This window comes from Podarcis erhardii, assembly GCF_964252035.2.
Source record: "Podarcis erhardii genome assembly, chromosome: 2".
Classification (NCBI taxonomy): domain Eukaryota; kingdom Metazoa; phylum Chordata; class Lepidosauria; order Squamata; family Lacertidae; genus Podarcis; species Podarcis erhardii.
In genome coordinates this window covers 44,297,406-44,320,444 of record NC_138498.1, presented here as the reverse complement: position 1 = coordinate 44,320,444, position 23,039 = coordinate 44,297,406, and the positions used below count along the sequence as shown (strand labels likewise).

The window sequence follows — 23,039 nt, the reverse complement described above, 5'->3', positions numbered from 1 at the left end:
ACATCTGCTCCAGGTCATCTGGTTGTGTGTTTTATTATATTTTTCATTAGAGGAGAGTAAGAAGGGAGGGACTTTTCATGGAAACTTCAGACAGTAGAAAAACATTCCACTTTCATCAACTAAAGGGGGGTGTTTGCCCATTCAGAGTGAGGACAGTATTGATCCAGGAAGCATTGTTGTTTGGCTTTCTGAGATCACCATTTAGCCAAATCTGATTGGCTGTAGAGCATTTTAATATCATGTTCGCCATGTGGTCCCTGATTGGTTGGGATTGCCCATATGACTATTCCTAGCAAGAAGACCCCCCACAAAATGGTGCTGAAATAGCAATAGGCTGTGAAAGCAGCACAGTGCACAAGGTGCATATTTGCTTCATTTGGGTGTTTCCCCCTAAAAAAATGTTTTATGTCCCTGTAATCACCACTCTGCTCTGGAGAATGAAACAGCTTAACATCTGGCAGAGCCCTGTTTTTAATACGCCATAATCTAGAGCCATTCTAGATCATATGTTAGCAATCGCTCAATCTCTCTCTAGGTATAGGCAGGGTCTTGCCATGAAACAATGCAAGATGCTGGTTGACTCCGGTCTACATTTATAATTAGTGCTGGACCTTTTTTCATGAAAACCTATGCATTTCCATTGACTACCTCTCTGAATCTTCCTGGGTCCATGAGGTACGCATAACCAACCCAAATCTCTTTTGCCCAGGGGGAAGAAAAGTGTCGCTAGCTATGCCCTTGTTTGCCAAGTCCCTCCACATGGCCAGTTCATTTCTTAAACTGTGGTAAAGGCGGATGGAGAAAAACACAACTGAGGACAGTAGAGAAGAACTATATCCTATGTATTGGATATGATGTGATACTAGGTAAGCCAAAAGAGCCTTTTGTCTTTTTGAACTTGCACATCACACTGTTATTTCATATTTAGTCTGTGATCCGCTGTCCTCAGTAGCACTGATATTCCCCAAATGAGGTCAACACACTGTTCTGGCAGGCGCTGCAGACAAAAGGTGAGAGACAATCTCTGCCTCAAAGAGCTTTCTGAGCCTGTGTAGAGACAGACGGGAAAAGAGCTAGGGATTGAGCCCAGGTGACCTGCCTGTCAGCTCAATAACTGGTGGGTGAGGAGGAGAGACTGAAGGAAAGCCAGGTGCAAGAGGGAAGGTCCCCTGCAAGGAGAGTCGATGGCCAAGAAGAAGAAGAGAAAACACTCGGCAAACACATAACAGCATTTTAAGGCATGCTCCTGTTTTGGCTTCAGGTATAATATTGTCAGTCCAGAGTGTGGCTTCCTGCTGGCTAAAAAGAGATAAAGAGAGGCTCTCCAGCTGCTTGATCCTGCCATGCCAGCCCGGAGAATTTTTATTTTTAAAAAATCACATCATAAGCCACTATTAAAATCATTCAAATGGAATAATACTAAAAATGGGCTGCTTTCCTTGGCTTCAGAGAGCTGCATAAATACGGAGCAAAATCCAGACTAAGTTTAGCGTGTTTCAGTCCTGTTGATTTTAATGAGAGAAGAGTGTTTAAGCATATTCTTGACTTTGTCCTATTGAAATCAGTAGACTTTTAAGTGCCTAACTATTGTGCTAGTTTTAGCTGTGTTCATTCTCATGCATTTGCTCAGACAACTGGACACTTTAAACTCTCACCTAGGAAAGGGACTACAGATTGAAGCTATGCGGGTTGCACTGAGGAATTAAAACAGAGAGGTGGTGTGATTTACATTTGGAGCTTGGCAACTTCAGGGCTGCTTCCAGAGATAGAGGGTGTGTTGGCTAGGGTGGGAGGAAAAATTAAGCATAGTGCACATTTGAATGGGAATCTACCTAATCCACATTTTCTGGAAACAACTCACAAACTAAAATGCAACTGTTCTTTGAAATCTGCACTACTCTGAATTTTGCAATGCAGTTTTCCAACTGAAACATGTGTACATAAATAAATATATTAGAGAAAAGTGTGCATGGGGGTTGTTTTTAAACGATGATAATAATAATGAAAGATTTAATACAGAAATGTTGCAAACTGAGTAAGACAGAGAAATCAGAAACTGAGAAAAACCAGAATTGATAGATTCATCTATCCTGAGTGTTGGTCATTATTGATGGCACAGTCCCAAAGAGGGCCATTTTTGCAACACCTTAAGTCACTTTTGCTTCACATAGTTTAAGATTATTCACTTCTATAATCTCCGCATCTCCTGAATCATTCCCTGAATCATTCCCTGGTATATGAATTCCAAGGTAGAGTGCCATATTGAAGCACAGTATGAATGGGGCAGAGCAGAGATGGGGAACGTGTGCCTTGTCTCCAGATGCCATTGGATTCCAATTCCCAATAAGCCCCAAGCAACATGGTCCAGAGGAATGGTGGGAGTTGCATTCCAACAATTTATAGAAGGTTACAGTTTCCCCAACCCTTGATTATACAGTGGGATTTATAATATTTTGCAAGGCCAAACAACACTATTTGCCACAGAGAAAGAAAGCAGGGAAGGCATGAGCAGGAACATAAGAAGACCCTGCTGGATTAGGCCAGTGACCCACCTAGTCCAGCATCTTGTCTTCGCTGTGGCCACCCAGATGCCAATGGGAAATAGACAAGAGGGCTCTCCCCTCCTGTGGTTCCCAGCAACTGGTATTCAGAAGCATTACTGCCTCTGACTGTGGAGGCAGAGTGTAGCCATCATGTCTAGTTGCAGTGGAGGCATGGAAGGAGGGGACAGGAGGCATTGAGACATTTCTTCATTTGCTCTGGCAACAATTATTTGCCAGCAGCCTTGTTTTCACCATTAGCCATTGAGATTCCTTCAGATGCCAATGATGAGAAGGTGGTCTTCGGTGACTTGTATAGTGCAACAAAAGTGGGACAAAAAATTAAACGGGAACATATGTCCACCCTGAAACTTTTGCAGCTGCAAACAGGGTTGAAAGGGAATTATGCATAACCACTCCAGTACAACCATGAATGCACAATAAACAGGATGTATCGAGGGACCATTAGTATTTATTATATGATTCTTGTTTTTTAGATGAGCTTCCCATGTGTTATTTAACCAATATTATAGCAGCTCTTTAAAGTAGGCAACTATTATTATCCCTTGGACTGCTAAGGCTGGGAGCAAGTGGTTCGCCTGAGGCCACCCTCTGAGCAAATGGCAGAGATGAAGCTCAAAGTAGAGACTGCCCAGCACACAGCTCGATTTCGTAACCACAACACCTTCCCACTGATGTGGACAGTGCTAAATTAGAATAACAAAATGATTTTTGTATGTGTCCACCACAGGCAGGCCCCTTGTGCAGCAGTATGTGGTTGAGTCTCCGCCACTCGGAACAGATCGTGAGTGTGTGGAGGAAAGCTAAATCCCTTCTGTGACTCACTTCTTTAGTCTCAAGAAGGATCGGAATCGGTTGAAAGCTTTTAATTGAATTGGCTTTCTGACACAGGAGTGTTTGCATGATGGACATCATGAGTACCTAATGTCCAAGTGCTAAAAGTTCTGTTGTTCTGAGGGTGGAACTGGGCATTACACACAGACACACACCCATGTAATGAAAGCCAAAACTTCTTATGGAAAAGCAGGGGCAGGGGATCAGGTAGGAGGGGAGAAGGAAGAGGGGATGCTTAATCCATTCCTCACCTGTTACTTCTCACAGCTCTTGATCACTTGCCTCTTGCCTCACAGGGTTGCGAAAGTATGTTTGCGGAGGCAGTTTTGGAGTCCTGCATCTAGTGAAGAGCAACTAGGGGAGAAGGATATGGGCAAGGAAATGATTAAGCATTTACATATAGGCTGCTTCTTTACAACTTTTTGTTTTTTTGTTCCATGCATTAGTGGTTGCATGCGCCCTAAGGCTGCAGTCTGAAGCACATTACCTAGGAGGAGTGAACTCCAGTAAACACACCAGGACAAAGTATGGTGACTTTGCTGCCAAGTAAACATGCATTTGTTTGCATTGCAATGTTCACATTAAGTCCCAGTTGCTCAGCTTACATAGAAATCAGTGGGCCTGCTGGCTTCATTACCAAAAGGTGCAAACACTGATTTTCACAGCAGCAACAGAATGTACTCTAAGTGTGCCTCTGAGACAATAAGAAAGTAGGAAGAGCCTGCTGGATCAGACCAGTGGCCCATCTAGACCAGCATCCTGTAGCCATCCAGATGCCTGTGGGAAACCCTCAGGCAAACCCAAGCTCAGGAGCACTGTCCCCTCCTGCAGTTTACAGCAACTGATATGCAGAGGGATACTACACTAGATGGACCAATAATCTGGCTTGGAATGAAGCAGCTTCCAATATTCATATGAAGCAATTTCTGGCACATCAGAAGGCCAGGAGCAGGGTTTTGGTGTCTCCGATCTTTGATCATCTGAGAGCTGCCAGCCCCTTCTTTTGCATTATTTCAGACTAGCAAAGCAGCTAGAATATTCTCTGCACTGACAGCTGCCTATGTATTTTTTCATATCATTTTTGGATCTGTTTGTCCCACTCCTTGTTTTCAGTAGCCGGTTGTGCTTCCGGGGAGAGTCTGGTAAAGTTTTGGCATCACACTGCAGCAACACAATTGACCGCCTATTCTTTCTCATGGGCATTTACCATCATATTGCATTGTTGACATAGTGTAAATCTGTTACCCATGGGATATTGTAGCATTGTGTGAAGGCAAGTGTGTGTGTAAAATACAAATCAGTGTATTCCGGGGGATGTGGAATATGAGAGAGAGAGAGAGAGAGAGAGAGACCAGTTTAATATAGACACTGCAGTTTCAGGGACAATTTTCACCTTCCTCTGCCCAATCTGTCTGAGCTGTGGTTGCTAAGCATCACAAAGTATGGAATCCCCAGGATCCGTTTTTGTCGAAATCTTCTCCCCAGGATGCTAAGACCTGCCTGACAGCTGAGAAGGCAGGCTGGATTTCTGCTCTCTGCTTGCAATGCCTTTTTTTTGGGGGGGGGGTCTGGCAGGATGAAGCAGGTTGGTGGGAAGGCTAAAGAGAGCAGCAACGTCTTTCAGCAGAGCCACAGATGGCTGCTGTGCTTCCCTTTAGCTGCTCCAGGCCCTCCTAGGAAGCTGAGTCCAGGACATGATTATTTATCATTTATTGAATGCTGTCAGTGCTGCAGAGCCCTAGAGAGAGACAGTCTCTGCCCCAAGGAGGTTGCTGTCTGGATCAGACAGGCAGGGCAAGGAGGAAGGTGGCAAGGGAGGGTGTGGAGGCCAGGCTTGCTGACAGATGCTTGGCTGGACTTGAGGAATCACTTTGGCTGAGAGCATACAGGGCCAGCTGAAGACAGAGAGCACAAGGGAAAGGGATGGGAGTATTTGGGCTACTGTATCTCTAAGTGTGAGAGAAAATAAGGGGAAGGACCATAGCTCATTGGTATAGCATTTGCCTTGCATGCAGAAGGTATCAGGTTCAATCCCCAGCATCTCTAAGTATGACTGGCAAAGGCTGCTGCCTGAAATCCTGAAAGCCACTACCAGTCCATATAACCAATGCTGAGCTAGATAGACCAATGGTCTGACTCAGTATAAGGAAGCTTCCTAATAAAGGTATGTAAGAAGGAGAGGCAAGGATTGTGTCTGCAAATGGATGGAAACCAGGGGTGCTATCTCACCCTCAGGATTGTGGGTGCCTGCCCCTGCAGCGCAGGCATGTGACATCGCATGCAGATGCCTGCATGTGTGCATGTGATGTTGCATGTCCATGTTGTAATGGTGGCCGCTGGTGACTCCTCTTCCTCCTCCTATCCCCTGCTAGCAAGGCCCCCTTTCCCATGGGGAGTGGCTCTGACTCAGAAGCAGAGATACTTCTCTGCATCTGAGCTCCACCCCCTGGAAAAGGGTGCCTCGCTGGCTGGCTGTGGAGGGCAGAACTGAACTTCTTTTCTCTTGAAGGAAGCACTGCTGCTGCTTGCCAGCTTTTTTCATTGACTTTGTGGGTTCCCAGCCCCACAATTATATTATTGTGGGTGCCCAACCTAGAGTTGGTTCCTATGATGAAAACCAAGAGTAGGGATGGAGAAGGAATTCAATTCAATTCACATTTAAAGGTGAACCTGTCTCATTCACACTTCCTGGAACAATATGCAAAATGAAGCCTTTTGTTGAAATTTGACTTTGAATTTTGCAGTGTAGTTCACCGGCCAAGTGATGTGTAGAGAAATGCATATGCTAGGGTAAATTGTGCATACAAATGCTTATATTAACAAAAATAACATGCCAATATGTGCAATAGTAGAGGAAAATGCATGCATGTATGTATGGGAAATTTGCACCAAAATGCTGATGAATTTTCATGAACAAATCTGATGCAGAAATGCAAAGGACTAAACACTGGAAAAATAAGAAACAAAGAAACCATCCATCCTTGTAGACAAGAGGTAGACAAGAGCCCTACAGCTAGGGGGGGCAGTAGGTAGACCGTGTGGGCAGGCCCCGCAGTGAGTGCTGTCCAGCATTTTGTCACTCCCCTCAGTGGTGACACCCGGGGCCGTCCGCACCCACTGCACCCCCCTTCCTTCACCCCTGCCCCATAGTTCCCTGTAAAGGGGGATTGATTGTTAAACCACTCTGGAATTTGTAGCTCTGGAAGGGGGTCAGCACCCTTAACTACAGCTCCCAGAATTCTTTGGGGGAAGCCATGACAATTTAAAGCGGTATGATACTGCTTTAAATGTGTGGTGTGAATGTGGTTTAAGGTACAGTAGATTGGCAAGATCTCCCAATTGTTCAGCAACAACAAAATTATTCTCCTCCACCTTAACCCCACCACCACCACCACCACCACCATATTGCCCAAAATGAAGAAGACTTTCCTAAGAACGTAGTTTCACACTGAAGGACCATGAGCTCAACTCAAAACAAATTCCTGTGCTCACTCAGCAGCTGCTCAGAGGCAGCATATTCTTCACATTCCTAAGTAATGTAGGCTCTAGTCTGTGGGCCCTGGCTCCAGTCAGTGGGTCTGAGGGCTCTAATGCACACAAAGTGGATCCACAAGCCTGAAATCTGCTTTTTCTTACAATCAGCACAGCTGGGAACTGTGATGCCAGTGATGGGCTGGACTTACTAGGTCATCCCTACATTGTTGATGGGGGTGCTGTCATCTTCTCTGCTGCCTACGTAATGCCCCATGCACAGATGATCACTTGGAACTAAATAAATGCCTTAATTAGAGGAGGGCATTTTATGATAGTCCCTTAGCTGCTGTTTTAGGCAGTTGGGGGGATACATGTGATTTATCCCTCCTGCCCCACATGTTTCCCAGTCTCTCTGCAGCTCTGTGCCTGGCTAAGGAGGGCAGTAAGAGCTGTGGTCACACACTAGGGTGTTAATGTGCACATGAATCTCTGTTTCCATGTGAGCTCCAGCTTTGCATTGCTTTTCTTACTCAGGCTATTTCATTTTTTATTTAAAATATTTATATACTGCCTTTCTCATTATATATTTCTACACTGCCTTTTTCAGGGTGGTTCACAATGACATAAACATAACAATACCCAGATCCACTCATGCTATGTCCCATGGGAACTCTCTTTAGCTACCTGCTTGGCTCCTTCTCTCCCTGATGCACTTGGTTTGGTTAGATACTCCCCGCTGTCAATCAGAGTGTTCTGCCACCTTCCAAGGGGCCCAGCAATCATGAATTCTATGTATTCTGGCTGATAGGACTTTCAAGCCAAGTGGAATAGCCTCACTAAGGGCCTCTCCAGACTGGTGGGTTTTTGTGTGTGGATGTTTTCTGCAACGGATCATTGTTGCAATAATAGTGCATTAGTGCTGAATTTATGCTGGATTTTCCACACACCATTCTGCTTTACTAGTTGTTCTGTGATGCTTCCCCAGTGTTACCACACTGCTGCTGCCTGGACACTCCTGCACTGTCCTGCCTCAAGAGCAGGGCAAAAAATAAACTACAACATTTGTGGTATGAAAAGTGACAATATTTCAGGAGGGAGTTACGGAACATGCACTGATCAGAAACAAAGTAGTACGTCTGCCTTAAAACATTCGCAGGGGAAAGCAGTATTGAAAGCAGGATCATGTACAACTGCTTGGATGCTGCCATGAGTGCAAATAATCTGAATGCACAATAGAAAGGATGTCTGGAGAGGCATCAACACTGGTACTCAAACTTTTTTCTCTGGGCCACACTTTCCGAATAAAATTTTTGCTTGTGCCACACCAAATTTTTTATTGATTAAGAAATACATTGGAAAAGGAAAAGAAACAACTAGCACTGCTTGATTTATAACTTAGAACAAAACTGTTTTATAATATGATCATGGGACATCTATAAAGTATAAAACAATGCAGCTAAAATTTCTGCAAAAAAATAATATTTTGATACTATACTGTACTGTACTGCACTGAAATGTTTAGATGTTTCTTTGATTGCCCTTGAATCTTTCTGCCACACTTGCCATCCTTTCCTGCCATACCAGTGTGGTACGCCACACCCTTTGAGAACCACTGTGTTTATACCTTTAAAACTCATTTGGTACCTATTCCCTAGATGCAAGATGAGTTTTAAAGCAATGTCAGGATCCGAAAGAACCCTCGTTCCAAGGTGAGCTCAAGGTGAACAGAGGAATGAACAGGAGACGGCTGGGGAGAATCCAGCTTGCTCAGCCACTATGACCCACACAGAGGAAGGTTGGATTCTGCACTTAGGCCTAGCTAGCCTCTTTGCTTTGGGACAATCAAGAACTGGAACAAAGCAAAGAACAAATCGGTGAAAATTTCCTTATGGAATTAAAAGGGATGGCAGAAGGATAGGTTCCTTCCCAAAGTAGGCTGAGGCTCCCATGACTGTTACGCCCCTGCCCACCTGCTCCTCTTCCAATGATCACCATATACCTCACCTCTCTTGGAGGCTTCAGTAAGGAAGGACAGTGCAGAGCACCAGCCTCAGGTTCCTTTTGCAGTGGCCATGCCATTCCTCACTCCCTGCTTGCTCTCAGCATCTCATGGCTCCTTCATTTATCACCCCCAAGTCAATAGCAGCCATCTGTCATGCCTGACATGCCTTTCTCCTGAGGCTGCTCCTGAGTTGGAACGGCTTCCATGCATTGGATCTGCCCAGTTCTTTCAGCAGCCTAATGTTGTTCAGATTTCTCACAAAGCCTTCTCCTTGCTCCTCCACCATCCCATACCCATAGGTTCATGCTGCTTTCCAGAACTCCAGCTTGCTCACGTGAGACCTATTGTTATGAGCAGCAGCAAGCCACCCAAGCCAAATCTTTTGCTCTAGACTGGGAGTAGCCAGGCTGGGGCACTCCAGATGTTCTTGGACTCCAACTCCCATCAGCGCCAGCCAGCATGACCAGCGGGCAGGGATGATGGGAGTTGTAATCCAGCAACATCTGGAAGGTACTGCATTGACTACCTCTGCTCTAGAAACTAGGCCTCAGTTGCCCTGCCTACTGAAGAATTACCTGATATGGCTCATTCACTCCGCGTGCAGCTGCTAGAGAGGTAATATGTAGGATTGCCATTTTGGGGGAGGATGAATTTGCATGCAAATGCAGGTGAATGCTCACAGCATGAGAATGTACATGTAGATCTGACTGCTGCTGGCTGTGTCGGCTGTGGCATATCCAGCACTTCAGTCTCAGTACTTGAGCCACTGGGTAAGCCAGCTCATTCACATATTGCCTTTTTGCTAATTTGATGCTGAATTTCACACAGGAAGTAGCCCAGGCAGTGAGCGAGAAGATAATGGGATCAACCTAGCATCCCAGTTGGCGATCAGAATCCCCAGCCAGTGTAAACCAGACCTAAAGCCAGTAGATAATTCTAAGCTCTAGCAGCCCCTCAAGGCCCAGAGAGTGGCAGGTGTCAAGTGAAGGCAGTAGGGGGACAGGGGCTGCCACGTGCTGAGATGGCGCATTGCATGGGGCCTGGAACTGATCCCAGCAGCCTGACTTCTTGTCTAGCAGGCAGCTGTTCCACCTGTTCCATTTGGAGTCTCCCCACACTGTGTGTGTGTCTGTACAGGAAGGAGGGTGGTTGGGGCCGAAGAAGCTGGTGAGGCCAGATCTTCCCAGCAAGAGCCATGTCCCTGTCCTGCTATTACCATATTTATGAGGCTCAGCAGAGCGTAAGCATCCTAACCTGCTGCCGACCTCCCCCTTCGCAGCGTCCTTCCCCTTCACCAGCAAGGGTGCCATGAGATATTCATGAGCAGCCTCGTTCCTGTCGAGCTGGGGCCTAAGGCTGGCTGGCAGCGAGTGCATTTTTTATTAATGGGCTTCTGGAGTAAGGGGTATGCAGATGTGTGTGCATGCGTGCGCGTGCATAGAGCCCAGAACTGCCAGCACGCTAGAGCGAGTCACAGGGAGAGACAGATGCACGCTGCAATTGTGGATCGCCCTAATATCCATGCTGTACATATGGGTGCACCCATGCTGTGCATATACATGCATTGATATGTACATGCCTAGCCCTGGTAGGCAGTTGCCACATATATACAAATACACATGCCACAGAAACACAAAATACAGACGGGACATCCCAAGTGCCTGTCCGTTCCTTGTAGCAGTTCCCAACATTTACAGCACATTTGCATTATTCTCGCTCTGGATTTAATGTGAGAGGCTCCTGGTTTGGTGGTGTGGCAATCTGGCAGCAAGCAGAACTCAAACACACCACATGGCAAGCACAGAAACATATGTGCATATACCCTGAGTAGCATTGTGGGGTGGGGGTAACACATGCTTGATGCAACATTGTCTAACTTCACTGCAAACAAATCAGAATGAATGCTCAGTAAATAGCTGATGTTGTCTAACCTCCCTGCAAACTTTGTGCTCAATAAACATGTCATCAGGAAGATGAGAGAGAAGCTAGTTCCCCATCATCACTGTCAGCTGGGATTGTGAGAGCAGTGTTGTTTTTTTGTTTGTTTGCTTGCTTTCCTTTTCTACCCTAAGAATAGCCATAGTGGCTGTCTGAGTACTGCTACCAACATTAGGCCCCATGGATACCAATAATTGCAGCATGTGCTTTGTAGAGCATAGGGTGGCTCTGCAGAAACATGTAGGTTGAGTCTCCAGTCCTGCCCCACTAATCTTGTACTGAAAGATGGAAGCCGTGTGTCTTATTGTCCTACAGAAACAAATGAGTAGGTAACAAGAATAGTGCTTCGCTTATCTCCTTGCACAAAGACCGCTCAGGTCTTCATTGTGTGACATTTGGGGCTGTTTTCCCGCCACTTTTCTTTTGACACAAGTGTGTTACATACAATTCCCTGGAGCAGTAGGGACATTTAGGGCACTGATTGCTTTCTGACAGTGGGGAGGGCGGAAACATAGACTTGTATTCAACTAAGTTCCACTCAGAGTAGACCCACAGAAATTCATGAACTTAAGCTAGTCATGACCATTAATTTCAGTGGGTTTACTCTGAGTAGGACTAACACTGGATACAAGCCATTCGTACCAAGGGTGCAATCCTACGCACGTTACTTGGGAAGAACTGCAACTGAACTCGGTGAAGCTTAAATTGAACATGTAAGGCTGTAAGGTTATTGCAGAGGGATGCATTACCAATTTTAGTGATGCACATTTGTTGCGTGTAGATTTTATTGAATTCTTTTATTGCTGAACCTTTCCTGTGTCTATGCTTCTTCTCCAACAGTAGCAGCAACAAATATTTAAGGTTTTGATCTCTTAGCCTCATCCGGAGAAAAATGGCTTTTAAAATGCAGCTGTTTAGCACTACCCTCCTGCCCACCTCTAATGCACCTTAAATCACTCTCACCTTTCACATTATAGCCATTTGGCAGCAGTCCTGACCCGGATGCTTGTTCTGCTGCCATGTGCTTTGGCCCTTGTTTTTGACCTATACTCCTCTGCATGGCTGCTCTACTCTGCTTCTCCTGTTCTCCTTCTCCAGCCTAACTCGATGTTCCTTTCTCCTATCCTGCTGCACCTGCATGCCCATTTTCCTCCTTCTTAGAAATCCCAAGGAGCCCAGCTGCTGCCTCCATGAGCTGATCTCCCTCGCTATGATGTGTGTCCTGCACTATATTACCTTGAGGGATATTCAGTTCCCTCCTGGATCCCTGCTTGGATGCAGCACCCCTATAATGCAGCGTTAACTTCATCTTGGACTCTGTCCAGCAAAGACCACACATGCCTGGTTTGCAGCATTTGCTGCCTGATCTATGTATATTTACTCTGAAAAAAGTCCTGATACTTAGGACACTTCAACACAGCAGTTTATTGTGGACTTGATCCTGCTCATGTGAGCAAGTTTAGTGCAGCATCCTCATGAAAACGCTGCCCTGTATTATTTCCCCATTTAATCTGGATTTAGCACTTTTGGTAGAACGGTTTGATGAGAATCAAGGTTGCTTTTTAATAATATTTTTCCTGTATATCGGTATACATAGGAATATTACACACTAATATTTCCATCTTTAGAGAGTTGTTGCCTAAGTTTCACTAATGTTTCACTCTTTAAAAGTGATGTCTCCAAAAGTGCTTTTAGACAATCCTAAAGTGCAATGCTTCAAAGACTGAGGTGTGTACACAGACCATTGGCCCATCTATTTCTATATTCCCCACAGTGACTGGCACCAGGTCTGTGGGGTTTCATACTGGGGGCATTCCCGGCTCTACCTGGAGATTCCAAGGATTGACCAGGATTGACTAAGGGAGTTGGACTAGATAATTTCTGTGGTCCAAGGAAATTATGGCTAAACATATTGTTTGCATGTAGAGCAAGAGGGAGGAATGTCTAGAATTAACTCTTCTTTATTAAAGTGAACTTGTGTATAGTTTTAAACAAGCTCCTGCCTCTGGTGTTTCCTAGGGCTAGTCCTTGGGCAGTCCATCCCTCAGTCTGGATTTTCTCATACCAGAGATACTCCGGAAAAGAAAATATATGAGAAAATCTAGACTGAGGGAGAGGAAAGAGTGGCCGTGATTTGGAAGGGAACATCATATGGACATCAGAGAATTAATGGAGGCACAGAAAGTTTACTGTCCACATTAAACAACAGCATAGATGAATCCAGAGTGAAACCACTGGTCCACCTAGTTCAGTATTGTCTATACTCACTGGCAGTAGCTTTCCAGGGCTTCAGGCACAAGGTTTCCCCAGCCCCACCTAGAGATACCATGAACTGGGACCTCCTGTGCCCTATTGCTTAGCTACAGTCCTTCAGCAAAGCTATAGCTCCCCTTCACCTTTCAGCAAGGACACCACCGGTGGTGAGACTCTTACAACCAGTAGCTAGTTGCACAAGGGACAGGATACTATTGCCTGGTTTCATCTAGGAAGACTGGCTCAGAGTTCTATAGACCTCTGATCATTACAGTAGATCACCTTTGGTTGTCTGTCCACATGCAGAGGTGGACAAACCCAGAGGAAGTCCCCAAACACAAGCAACTGCTTCCTACTTCTTATGCTGTTTGGACTAATAGGCATTCTGAAAAGTGGGTGCATGGACCATCCTTTCCTTTTGAGTTGCATGCAGAGAATCCCATTAGTAGTAGCAACAGAACTAAAAGTGGAACTGGAGAAACTCCCAGCTAATAAGAATGACTTTAAGAAATGGCAAGTTCTGTACTTGAGGGTTGCAAGGTCAGAACCTTGGAAACAGCAAGCTGGAATTTCTACTTTTATGCAAACGTAGTAAGATTTGGATTATTCCAGTGGTGGAAGTTGGTTATGGATGGCGGTTATGAAAACTGGTTTTGTATTATGCAGGGCAGGATTCAGAATTATGTTTAGTGTAAGATATGGTGTCATCTGGAGAACACACCTTTGTCTGTAAATGTAGTGGGGGAAATTGCTGCAGAAGTACTTCCCACTTCTTTCCTTTCCAGACACCATTGCTCATTTTCCTTACTCCTCTGTTGAAGCAGGTGGGGCTTCAGTTTTGCCCTGTAGCAGATGGGTGAGGAAGGTAAGCAATAGGACCCAAGAAGCAATGAGATGAGAGATCAGCAGCAGCAACCTCTCCCAGGATAGGCACTGCATTCAGTGTAAAGTTGCGCTCTCCAGGCTGAATCCTCGCAACTTTACCTCCTCTGCAGCATCTTTAGCACAACTGTAAATCCTGCCCTGCCTAATCCCCAAACCACCTGACATCACACATGAGTAGAAACTTGTTTGCCCATTAACAATCATGAACCCTTAGCTAGAAGAAGGTCACAACAGCACCACCTGGTGATCCCTGTCACAACAACCTCAGTCACTACAGGTGTTAATAATGATTACCAACACATACAATTATGGATTATCATAATTAATTGGCATAGAAGAAAGTGGTAATTATTCTCATTGTGCATATAGTTATCGGCAATCTTACATATTTCCGTAATAGCCAATTACAATTATTAATCAATTCCTGGGGTTTAGTAAAAAATGATGAGTGTTAGCAGCCCTGCCATAAATGGTCACTGATGTTGAAAATATAGGCTATCTGCCATCATTGGTCTGCTCAGTAATTATTGCTATTTGTTATTAATTATTACGATTGTGTTTTAACAGTCTCATTCCCGTTGAAAGCACAATGGTGTGTGAATTTGTCCTTGAGGGACTTTGCCAAGAGTAAAAATCTCATTAAGGGGCTTGAGGTTCTTTTTATTTTATTTAAAAAAATAGATTAGGATTTCTGCGTTGTGTTTTTTCCCTGCCTATTTGATTTGAATTAGTGAGATAATGAGCTCCCAGAGGTGTGAGATGCCGACAATTCCCAATCAAAGCACAGGAGAGGAATTAAAGGGAGAGAGTGAGAGAGAAAAAGTAAAGGCCTTCCTATGCTCCTAAAGATCTAAAACATCATTTTCAGAAATGGAACCAATTGCTCCTTCTGTGCCTTGTGAGCCATATAGTTCACTATGAGAACCCAGGATGGGCTCATCAGTAGTTGCTAAATCGCGCCTTTGCAGCCCTTTGCTCAGGTCTGTTTATGGCAGCATCCAATAAAAACCTCCCTTTCTGCTGCTACTGGAAAGTGGCATATCTGAGTGTGGGAACTGATTGCATGCATAGGATATTTGATTTCTTTGTTTATTATTAATTTCACCTCATCAGCAAGAGCTACACCAGGAGGGCAGCATCTGAGGTGGAGTGAGGTGGAGCTGCTCACACAATTGCTCGCGGGGCATGACTTCACTTGGCAAGAATAATAAGGCTGGGTGGATAGTTTAGCAGGGACCGGCTGCCATCAGTGCATCAGAGACTGCCCAGCAGTAACGTATCTGTTGTCTTTTTGATGGCTACTGAAAACCTTCCTCTTGCAACAAGTCTTGTACGTAAAGATCTTTTTTAAAATAATATTTATTAAAATTTTGAAAGTTACAGAAAGGAAAAAGAAAAAAAGGTTAAACATAACAAAACCATACAATACAATATAGAAACAAAAATATTACATATGCATAAAAAAACCAAACAAACAAACAAACAAAAAAGCAAAAAACACATAACCTATACTTTCAATTATTAACTTTCTTTTACTTGTTTCAGCGACCTCCTCACACCTCCCTTTTTTGTATTCCACTTCGATTAATTGTTTCAGCAAATCCTTTCCATCTTCCTCAAACTTCTGTCCTATCATTTAACTTAACCAATTCTAACATTATTTTTTCCTTTAATCCAATTACAATTTATTATACTTAATTCTTTATAACATTTCTGCTAAGGCCATGTAACTTCATTCCAGCATCCTTCTAACATTCATTAATTTTACAATGTTTCTGTAAGTAGTCTTTAAATTTCTTCCAATCTTCCTCCACCGACTCTTCTCCCTGGTCTCGGATTCTGCCAGTCATTTCCGCCAGTTCCATGTAGTCCATCACCTTCATCTGCCATTCTTCCCGGGTGGGTAGATCTTGTGTCTTCCAATACTTTGCAATAAGTATTCTTGCTGCTGTTGTAGCGTACATAAAGTTCTATCCTTCTTTGACACCAATTGGCCGACCATGCCCAGGAGAAAGGCCTCTGGTTTCTTCAGAAAGGTATATTTAAATACCTTTTTCATTTCATTATAGATCATCTCCCAGAAAGTCTTAATCCTAGGGCATGTCCACCAAAGGTGAAAGAATGTACCTTCCGTCTCTTTACATTTCCAACATTTATTATCGGGCAAATGATAAATTTTTGCAAGCTTGACTGGTGTCATGTACCACCTGTAAATCATTTTCATTAAATTCTCTCTTAGGGCATTGCATGCCGTAAATTTCATACCTGTGGTCCATAACTGTTCCCAGTCAGCCATCATAATATTATGTCCGACATCTTGTGCCCATTTAATCATAGCAGATTTCACCGTTTCATCCTGAGTATTCCATTTCAACAGCAAGTTATACATTCTTGACAAGTTCTTAATTTTAGGATCTAACAGTTCCATTTCCAATTTTGATTTTTCCACCTGGAAGCCAATTTTCTTGTCCAAATTGTAAGCCTCCATTATTTGATAATAATGAAGCCAGTCTTGCACTTTGTTTTTTAGTTTTTCAAAACTCTGCAGTTTTAATCTATCTCCCTCTTGTTCCAAAATTTCCCAATATTTCGGCCATTTGGCCTCCATATTGAGCTTTTTCTGAGCCTTCACTTCCATTGGTGACAACCACCTTGGAGTTTTGTTTTCAAGCAAATCCTTATATCTTATCCAGACATTAAACAGTGCTTTCCTGACAATATGGTTTTTAAACGCTTTATGTGCTTTGACCTTATCATACCACAAATATGCATGCCACCCAAATATGTTATTGAAACCTTCTAAGTCCAGAATGTCAGTGTTTTCAAGAAGCAGCCATTCTCTCAGCCAACAAAATGTGGCTGATTCATAATAAAGCTTAAGGTCTGGCAGGGCAAATCCACCTCTTTCTTTGGCATCAGTTAATATCTTAAATTTTATTCGAGACTTCTTGCCCTGCCAGACAAATCTGGAAATATCTCTCTGCCACTTCTTGAAACATTCCATTTTATCCAAAATTTGCAATGTTTGGAACAAAAACAGCATCCTTGGCAATACATTCATTTTTATGACAGCAATTCGGCCTAGCAACGATAACTTCAAATTTGACCATATTTCTAAATCCTTTTTCACTTCCATCCAACATTTTTCATAATTGTCTTTAAATAAATTCACATTCTTAGCAGTCATATTAACCCCTAGGTATTTCACTTTCTTGACCAGTGTTAATCCTGTCTCCTTCTGAAACCTCTCTCTCTCAGTCACTGTTAGGTTTTTCTCTAAAACCTTAGTTTTCATCTTGTTCAACTTAAAACCCGCTACCTGACCAAATTCTTGAATTAGTTCCAATACTCTTTTAGTACTAGATTCTGGCTCCTGTAACGTCAATACCAGATCATCAGCAAATGCTTTCAATTTGTACTGTTTAGCTCCGACTTGTATACCTTTAACCAATTGGTCCCTTCTAATCATGTTTAAAAGGACCTCCAGGACCGATATAAAAAGCAATGGGGAGATTGGGCACCCTTGTCGTGTTCCTTTCTCTATCTTAAATTCTTCCATCACTACATTGTTCACAATTAATTTTGCCTTTTGTTCTGAATAAATTGCACCTATACCATTTTCAAACCCTTGACCCACCCCCATCTCTTGTAAATTTTTCTTCATAAAACTCCAAGAAATATTGTCAAAGGCTTTCTTGGCGTCCACAAATATCAAAACTGCTTTGGTGTTAATATTCACTTGTAGTTTTTCTAAAATGTTAATTATGTTCCTCGTATTGTCAGACAAATGTCTGCCCGGGAGAAAGCCCGCTTGATCTTTATGAATTTCTTCTACTAGTACCTTTTTTAATCTTTTTGCCAGAATATCTGCAAAAATTTTGTAATCCACATTAAGCAAAGAAATGGGGCGGTAGTTCTTAAGCTGCGTCTTCTCAGACTATATTTTCGGTATAAGTGTGATACAAGCATCCTTCCACGACTCTGGTGCCCTTTTCCCTTCCAATATTTCATTACAGACTTCCTTTAAAGGTTGTACTAACCATTCTTTCAGGGATCTATAATATCTTGAAGTCAAACCATCCGGTCCTGGAGATTTACCTAGTTGCATGTTCTGAATGGCCCCTTCTACCTCCTGTTCCGTTATTTTGTAATTCAACATTAGCTTATTTTCTTGAGAGATTTTTTGTAGTCCATTTGTTTTCAAAAAACAGTCAATGTCCATTTCTTTCTGCGTCTCTTGTGTATATAATTGTTTAAAATACCTCTGGAAGCACTTTCTAATCTCCACTGGATTCTGTATATTCTTTCCTTCCACTTCCAGATTCGTAATGGTATTAAGTTTTTGTCTTTTTTTCATTTGCCAAGCCAGCAGTTTTCCGCATTTATTTGCCAATTCAAATGTCTTTTGTCTCATCTGTTTGATTTTCCTTTTTTTTTTTATACATATCTTTATTAAACATGCTTTAAAAAGACATTAAAATAAAACATACATACATACAAATACAAATACCGAGCCAAGAACAGATAAAAAACGAAATACAGGAAAAACAAAACAAAACAAAAATAAAAAAAGCAAAAAAGACAAAACCTCCGACCAACTCAGTTTTGGGTTACATAAACTTATACAATTTCTGCAGTTGTTTTATCAATGATTCTACACTCCGAACGTCGTAAGTGTTAACTACTGTCTGCTGATATATATTTAATTCCCAGATTAATCTCAATATAATTTAAAAATTTATTCCACTCATTTTTTAAATTGACCATATTATGGTGCCTAATTCTTTGTGTTAAACTCGCTAGTTCTATATATTGAAACAATTTCACTTGCCAATCTCTAATCGAGGGCATTTCGGAAGATTTCCACCTCTGTGCTATTAAAATCCTTGCCGCCGCCGTGGCATATTGAAAGAAGGTTTGGTCTACGTTTTTTATTTCCTCCTCAATCATGCCCAAAAGAAACACCTCGGGGATTTTAGGGAAATTATACTTCAAAATCTTTTTCAATTCCTCATAAATTTGCCCCCAAAATCTCTTAACCACATCGCAAGTCCACCATACATGAAAAAAGGTTCCCACCAAGCCAGCAGTTTTCCACATTTATTTGCCAATTCAAATGTCTTTTGTCTCATCTGTTTGATTTTCCATTCTATTTCCTGGTTCATCATTTTCATATATTGTACTTGATATAACTTTATCTCTTTCAGAATCTCCTGCGACTTTGGTTTCAGTCTCAGTTTCTTTTCTCCTTCCTTTATTTTCTCCAAAATCTTATCTTTTTTTCATTTTGAGCTCTCTTCTTAATTGCGTTCTGTTGTATCAAAAATCCTCTCATAACTGCTTTACTTGCGTCCCAGATTACTCTTTTTTCAACAGTGGTGTTCATATTTGTCTCAAAATAGTCTCTCAAGGTTTTTTGGGCCTTCTTAGTCACTTCTTCATTCCTAAACAAAGTGTCATTCATCCTCCATCTAAAGGAACCAATTGGTGTTAGTTTCATTTCCATCCTCACAGCATTATGGTCGGAGCAAGTTTTAGGGCAGATTTCCACTTTTCTAGTCTTCAGAGCCAGCCCTCTAGTTACCCAAATTTGGTCAATTCTTGTCCATGTCATTTTGGCCTCAGAGAAGAAAGTTCCCTCTCTTCCCAAGGGGTTCTTCGTTTTCCAGATATCAACTAAGTCCATATTGTCAGTCATGTCAAAAAAAGTTTTTGGTAATCTACCATCCTTAGTAACTACCTGTCTCTGTGCCTTGTCCATATTTGTAGACACCACTCCATTCATGTCCCCCAACAAAATCATATTGTATTCCATATAATCCAACAGAGTCTCATGTAATTTCTTTAAAAAATCCGATTTCCCCTCATTTGGTGCATAGATGCCTACTATCAAAAATTTCTCTCCTTGTGATTGAATTTCAATTGCAACAAATCTTCCTTGGTCATCTTTAAATATTAATTTCGGTGATAGGCTCTCCTTTACATAAATTACTACTCCTCTTTTTTTAACTTTGTCTAATGAAATAAATTCATGGCCTAATCTTTTATTACTCAATACCTTCCTATGTAGCCTTATCACATGTGTTTCTTGTAGGCAAATCAAGTCCAATTGTTCTTTTTTTAATAAATGAAAGACTCTTTTCCTTTTTTGCGGGGAGTTCAGTCCATTAACATTCCAGCTTAATACTTGCAGTGCCATGATGTAGTTACTCTGCTTCTCCTTCAACAGGACCCAATGCTTGTTCTTGTTCTGTCGGTGGTGTTGGTATCACTTTCTCTGGACTGTCCAGTCCAAAAGGTAGTCCAGTGCTTTTTTGTTCTAGTCCTCTCTCTGGTGACTTTCTGTCCCTTGTACATAAAGATCTTTCCCTGTCTGGTATTGGAATTGTGTTAGGTTGTAGGTGAACATATCAGACGACACAGCGATTCTTCAAACAGCTCTTGTTTATTCACAGGCCAGGCCAGAACTGAACTGAAGGGTTCAGTCAGCCTGCTTATATAGAGCTCCAGTACAATGTAACTGTAACAATTTTCTAAAACTATCCAATCACTGAACGTCACTTTCGATCCCTTATTTTCATCTCATCTACAGTATCCCCCGCTCATCTACAGTATCCCCCGCTGGCCCAGGGTGAGAACTTCAGTACATAACAAATTGTTTTTCATATGCTTTTATTTTTTTATTGCCTGTTGTTTGCTACTCCAAGCCCCTACTCCAGGCTTAGGAACAGAGGCAGGGGGAATATAAATAATAAAAGTAATCCTTATCCTCATCTCACACCCTGTTACCTTTGCTGTAAAACTGAAATTAACTGTCTGAGTGGGAGGGGGTACCCATAATTATAAACCTTTATGGAACCAACAGGGATACATGCACTTCAAGCTAATTTCATAAGAGAATTGATTGAGCAATGCAATGAGACCCTAGTGTGTGGGAGCACTCTGACTCATTCGAAAGAGAGGAAGAGGAAGAGAGTGGTTTTGTATATGCTCTCACCATCTATTCTGATCTCTAGGAAAGCTGGTATTTATTGGTATTATTGTTCCAGATCACATGACCAAAGCAGCAAAGCTGTGCCTGGGATTTTAGCCACTGTCTGCCTAGGCTCTCCAGGGTCAAGCTTTCCCCCAGTCTCGCTGCCTGGAGATGCTTGGACTGAACCTGGTCCATCTCTGTGCAAGAATATGCTGAGTTCTGACCCTGCCTTCTTTGAAGGGGCTTCAAGAGCCAAATAGGCCACCTTCTCAAAGCATGGATACATGCACCCAGACTTTCACTGTTTAGGTTTGCAAAATTAAAGTGGATTATAGTGCTTTGTCCCAAAGTACAACAAATGCACTTTTAAAAACACAACAGACTTTTTGCAGTTAGAAAAGTGACAGGGAAATGCATTGAAAGTAGATCAAGATGAATGCTAATAAAGACCAGACATAAACTAACCTCTGGCTAAGCTTTGTGCAAGCAAATCAGGATGAATGCTCAAGAAATAGGTTGTCTGGAAGTAGCCCCAAGACTGTAGGAGGGCAAAGGTGTCAGGAAATGTGCTTTTATGAAAGAGATATTCCAGGATAAGATGAGATCACATATCAGTATGGTTTTTAGAATCAGCTTCCAGGTTTTTGTTTTGTTTTTAAATCAGGACATTCTCATCAAAGTTTAGTGTGAACCAGCAGAGAGGTCAAGGGATTAGCACTTATTAGGTCAGGTCTGGTGGTCATTTGCTACTTCCCAGCAAAAGGGGACATAATCTTTGCAAGTTGTTATGAATTTGTGCCACCTGGAAAGCAGGAAGCTTAACCTGAGCTAAAGATGTAGCAGGCAGGGCAGAAATGTTGCATTCACCTTGGTGCTCAGGCCAAATAAATCAAAGCATACTTCTACTCTGAATGCAGCTTATACCAGACTATGTCTTATATATTAACCAGACCTGTGAGCCCAGGGCTCTTAATCTTTCCACCCAAACCTTCCCTGCTCCTACACTTGTCTGGCACAGCTGGAGATACTGTTATCCACCCACTTGCAACCTTGGGGTCATCTTTGACTCTACTTTGTCATTTTCTTACATCCAAGTGGTCGCAAATCCTGCTACTTCTCCCTTTTCAGCCACTCCATGAACAGCCTTTCTCTTTCTTTCTAGAGCTAGTGGTTAAACCTTGTCTATGCTCCAGTCACGTCTTATCTATATTACAGTAACCTCCTCCTTGCTGGTCTGGCTGCCAAGTCTCCCCACCTCTCCTGTTCTGCTAAATTCATTGTTCTCTCCTGCTCCTATGCTGTAGGTCTCTGCACTGTCTACATCAGTTCCAAGCATCTAGCCCTTACATTTATAGCTTTTATTCACCCTGATTATATGTTATGGCTTATCTTCCTTTACCATACCAGCTGCTCCCTGCTTCTTCAGACCTGAGCCCTGCACCTTCTTTGCTGCTCTGATCACTCCTTCCTTTCTGCAAAGTTCATCTGTTCTCGCTGTCCCTCCCGCTAGAAAGCACACATAGCCCCATATGGAGTTCGCAGGCTTCCTTAAACTCTTTGGGGTGAACAACGGACAATGCCACAGAACCACACAAACAGATAAACTTGCTTGACAGATGCCGTAGAACTAACACTGACCTCATGCCTCCATATTGCCCTGTGGAGCTGACAACCCCACTTTAGCAAATTTCTATAGAACAGATCGTCATTGGCCCCACAGAGCTTGATTCAGTGTTCATGCATCATTCACACACACACACACACACACACACATGCAGTTGTCATTTGCTAAGGCTTAGCCTGGTTCCTTCCTCCCTGCCTTCGGCACCTGTGCACCGTGTGCTGGGGGATTAGGGGCTTTGCTGGCTCTGAGCTATGCTGGGCCCTCCCTGCTCTGGTTATTTCCCCAGGGATGGGGGATGTTTGCTCAAGGTAAACACTGTCTGGGGGATGAAGCTGCTACAGCATTCTGCTTTCTCTTCCACTCTTCTATGCTAGCCTTGTGCTACAATTTGTCCTTGTTTACTTCCAACCTCTGCCCCTCCCAAGCCCAAGCAGATCCAATGCTGCACATGCTCTCCAAGCCAGCTGCTCCCCACGATTCCAGACCTGAATC

The 23,039-nt window shown here is 42.9% G+C and overlaps 1 long non-coding RNA gene across 1 annotated transcript in view; it reads left to right on the top strand.

The window, feature by feature from the left end:
- LOC309335330 overlaps positions 1–23,039 on the top strand; it is a 75,770-nt gene that overhangs the window by 5,358 nt on the left and 47,373 nt on the right. The window contains exon 2 of the long non-coding RNA XR_014153451.1: positions 710–866. This is a non-coding gene — a long non-coding RNA (uncharacterized lncRNA). The remainder of the gene's footprint in view (positions 1–709; positions 867–23,039) is intronic.